The sequence below is a fragment of the Mytilus trossulus genome, chromosome 11, assembly GCF_036588685.1.
Source record: "Mytilus trossulus isolate FHL-02 chromosome 11, PNRI_Mtr1.1.1.hap1, whole genome shotgun sequence".
Taxonomy (NCBI): domain Eukaryota; kingdom Metazoa; phylum Mollusca; class Bivalvia; order Mytilida; family Mytilidae; genus Mytilus; species Mytilus trossulus.
In genome coordinates, this window is record NC_086383.1 from 36,620,996 (window position 1) to 36,625,795 (window position 4,800).

Sequence of the window (4,800 nt, forward strand, 5' to 3'; positions counted from 1 at the left end):
GAACACGAATGCGGCCACTTTCGTTTTACACGAAAACCGTCTAAAATTTAACTAAAATGCTAGAATTGTGAAGATTTCAGTAATTTAGCATGACTTAATGGTGCTAGTATCCGATATATGTGCATTGTATTAATTGTCCAAAACAGCCCATATTTATGTAGCAGAAGCATTCCACTGTGCAATAAAAAACTAAATGTTTAACAATTTTGTAAAACTGCTATATTTTGGGGCCAAAAAGGAGTCTTACTGAACCTACTCCTTTTGCTAGCTAGTTGTTTTGTTTAGCCAGAACTATTCAACTAGATACATTGTTCCGGGACTTTTCAACTAGCTACTTTTCCCCGGAACTTTTCCAGCTGCACTCGGAATATTAAAACAACTAGTTGGAAAGTTCAAACGGAACGAAATAACTTGTTGAAAAGGTTCGCCGGAACAAAGTAACTGACGGAACATAGTGGCTGTTACAGGGGCACGTGGGTCCGTGTAACACTTATCAATTCAAAGTTTTAAAAAGTTTTGAAATTTTAGATTTTGAACCGGATTTTTGTGACAAAAATGTCGGTAACTTATTGATTTGGGGATGTACGGCGGGCGGGCGGCAATCAAATGTTGTCCGTGCATTACCTCATGAACCGTTTAACCAAAGCTTTTAAAATTTGAATATGTTATTACTGACAACTATACGAAGGTCAAGTTCAATAATGGCGATTTTGACTTTTACCTTTCAGGAGTTATGGTTCTTGAAAGGCGGCAATCAAATGTTGTCCGTGCATTAACTCATGAACGGTTCAACCAAAGCTTTTAAAATTTTAATATGTTATTACTGACAACTATACGAAGGTCAAGTTCAATAATGGCGATTTTGACTTTTACCTTTCAGGAGTTATGGTTCTTGAAAGATTGAAAAATGGAGTTTTCAGTCGTGTCCGTGCATTTACGCATGAACTGTTCTACCAAAGCTTCCGAAATTTTAATATGCTGTTACTGATGACAAAATGGAGGTCAAGTTCAATAATGACGATTTTGACTTTTACCGTTCAGGAGTTTAATGGTTCTTGAAAGATTGAAAATGGTGTTCCCCGTCGTGTCCGTGCATTTTCTCATGAACCATTCAACCAAAGCTTTTGAAATTTTAATATGTTGTTACTGATGACAAAATAGAGTTCAATAATGACGATTTTGACTTTTACCGTTGAGGAGTTATGGTTCTTGAAAGATCGTAAAATGGCGTTTCCATTCACGTTGTTGCATTTACTCATGAACCATTCAATCTAAGCTTTTCAAATATTATTATTTCAAAATGTTGATACTGATGACAAAATGGAGGTCAAATTTGATATTGATGATTTTCACTTTCACCATTCATCAGTAATGGTTCTTGTGATATTGCCAGGACACAAATAAATGTTAATAAATCCGGTTTGCTGTCGTTGTGACAGCCTCTTGTTGGAATTTTGATCAAAGTTTTAAAATACCAAAATTCCAAATTGTGTAAAAATTTTGAAATTTTGAAAGGAGTAGGGGCTTTAATGGCCTGAAATGGCCCCAGATTTACAAGATAATAAAAATTCTAACAGAGCAGATTTTTCTCCATAAATTATTAGAATATGAGTAAATGATTTAAAAAAAAATGTTTTTATTTAACTAAAAAATGTTCAATGACGTCACAATGGTAAGTGCAAATGACGTCATTATTGGGAAAATAAGCAAAAATACAGAAAATTGGATGTTTTTTCTAAATTTTGACCACCGCACCATGCTTGCACCAATTAGAAATTTTAACATTTTGACAAGTTCATACATATCAAACTTTGGATAAAAAATCTTTTTGGTGCAAGGTTGGTGCGATAGTTTATTTTATATTTTTCATAGCCAAGCGTAGCAATAAAAAGCTGAAATTTGCCGTCCAAATTGGACCTTTTTATCTTACAAAGTTTAGTTTATACATTCTTATGCCTATAGAAACTTATTTTTTTTGTTTATGAATGTAAAGTGTATTCCTAATTATATTTCTGTAAGTTTATCTAGTTGAATTTCTTTAAAAAATCAGACAGCAATGAACTTCATGTGTAAGGCAGTCACTGACAACTTTAAGGACATTTTTTTTAATTATGAAATTTTAGATAGACCTTAAAAATAACAAAATCTGTACATTTCTGATGTTTTTGCTAATTATAAATTCAAAATTTGTTGTTTGAATGGGGCAATCTTCTCTCTCTGGTATTAGGGTCAGATCCATGATTTATGTAGCGAAAAAGGGGGGTGTATTTTACTTAAATTTCCATATTTGGCGAGAAACACGAGATCTATTTTGAAAATGAAACTACCTATATTCCAATTAGATGTGTCTTAGTGGGTAATGTGCATAGAGAACAAGTTCTATAAAATTTTATGGTAAAAAACGGAAACGGCATAAGGTAGACTATCCATATATTCGTATAAACATCTATAATACTAAAATTACGAGGTCCAATTTGTCAGCCGTCATCACGTAAAAACGACGAATCAAAAAATTCAACTTTATATATAACTTATATAGTACAAAGGTGTAGATTAAAAATTACACCATTCCAGGCCCTTTTGTTTTCCAAGTAATTGATATTGCCAATAATCAAGAAGTTCCGTGTCGAGTCCGATACCGATACCAATAGTATATTCACCTGTTACCTAATACCTTATCTGTACGTTCCGCATCTGACAGGTGCACCACCAAACGGTGTATTCAGGACCATGCTATTTATAAGGGTCATAATCACAGGGTTGACACTACTAAATTCCATCAACGATTGTCAAATCGTTACCTATTGTAGTATGTTTAATTTGATCAGTAAGACTTTCTAAGATAACAATACGAATACTAATCACAGTTCCAGTTCGACGGGTTCAAACAGAAAGATTTGAAAGCAGAGAAAACTCTGTATCTTATAATCAGCATGACTGTATCAGATGACAATAATAATACTGAAATAAGGCTTGCGCATAGTTAAATACTTTTATTGAGTCAACGGACCCGCGATATCACGGGTGTGTTCTAGTGTATATATAATTATATAAGAACGCCTGAGCCTGTGACAACTCTACAACAGATTTATCCATTGTATCACCAGCAGTGATGGTGATACATGGCTGTGTACATTATGTTTATACAACTCGTCTAAACATCAACCCAACAATGTAAGATTTGTAAATTTGCAAATGTATATATATATATATATATGGTTGTACTTTCCATGCATAGAAACAAGAGCCTGAAGTCTGTAAGCATACTACATGTCTGTTACCTTTTTAAAGGTTATGTTTTAAATAGTTTTATAATCATGCGTAAAAATAAAGTGTAAATTTTAAAATGTGACCAGGCTTTGTTGTTAAGCCCCATTTGTGGGCATTATGTTTTCTGTTATATGCATCTGTTCGTCCATGCGTATGTCAGTCTGTTCGTCCGATTGTCCTTGTGTCTCGCTTCAGGTTTAAGTGTTTGGTGAAGGTAGTTGAATCTGACATCAGACTCAGACTTTTTTTGAAGTAAATTTTACTGTGTGTATTGTGTGTTTGATTTTTTTCTACTTTGCCTAGAGGTAAAGGGAGAGCGGGTTTGAGATCGCAAAAATAACATGTTTAAATCTGCCGATTTTTTGGGCCTGTCCTAACCTAGGATTTCCTGGCCATTAATAGTCTTGCGATTTGGGCATCCATGTACTAAAGACACATTCTTGTTTTCAATAAATTTGACGAATATATAATGAATATTGTCATGATGATCAAAGACCAAGTCATACGTCACTAAGATTAGTGAAGGCGAAAAGTAAACTAGTCACATTGACAAAAACTACAATAAAACAAATAATATATATATATATATAATGAATATAGAAAAAATCTAAGAATACAGATTAATTTGATATAATAGCATGTTCCATTTTGTAATTCTATAGAATGATACGGTTATAAGTCTGGACGACTGAAATAGATAATAAGAATAAGATGAATTTCGAAAAGACAACCCTAACGATCCCTTTACATAAGTCTAGAGGGGGGGGGGGGGGGGGGGGTGTACTTCAATACTTAATTGATAGGGCTGCCGCTGTTTTGTCACCTTACCCAGTTTTACATTTTAAAAATATATACCTTTTCATAAATTGCGTAGGAAAAAAAGTTATATCATATATATCTGATAGTTTTCTTAACTTTTCACTTATTCAAGCTTAAAAAGGTGTAAATAGAAGTGCCCCCCTTCGACCCCAATCCCTTCCGGAAACATAACTACTGTCATGGAAATACACTGACTTTTGAAGACACGCTTTAATGCATGTGTCTGTATCTATTTATTTAAGATAATCAGTATTAAGATTTCTTAGAGCTAAATGTGTCTTGTCTTTATACTATTCTTCTTGTCGCTGATAAGTGAGACCCAACCCAGCATCAGATGCACAATCTGTATTTATCAGCAATACCCAGTGTTTTGTTTTGTTTGTTGGTGTTTCAATATTGCTTTCCCCCTTAATATTTACCTTGGAGTTCGTTTCTTTTTACAATTTACATCTTAAATATATTCAATATATTTAAAATTAAATCTTGTAAATAGAAAACAAATTGCGGTTGTCATGGGCACAGATATGTTGCTAGGGAGAAGCAACAGTGAATTTGGAAAAAATGTGCAATTATTTATGTAATATTTAAATAGTGTACAAGTGTGAAGTTCACTACATGCGAAACAGGTTCAATTTCAAATATAGATATATTAAAGCTGTATTATAATCATATTTGATGAGTTTAACGCCGCCATTTTAGTGGTTGCTAGGC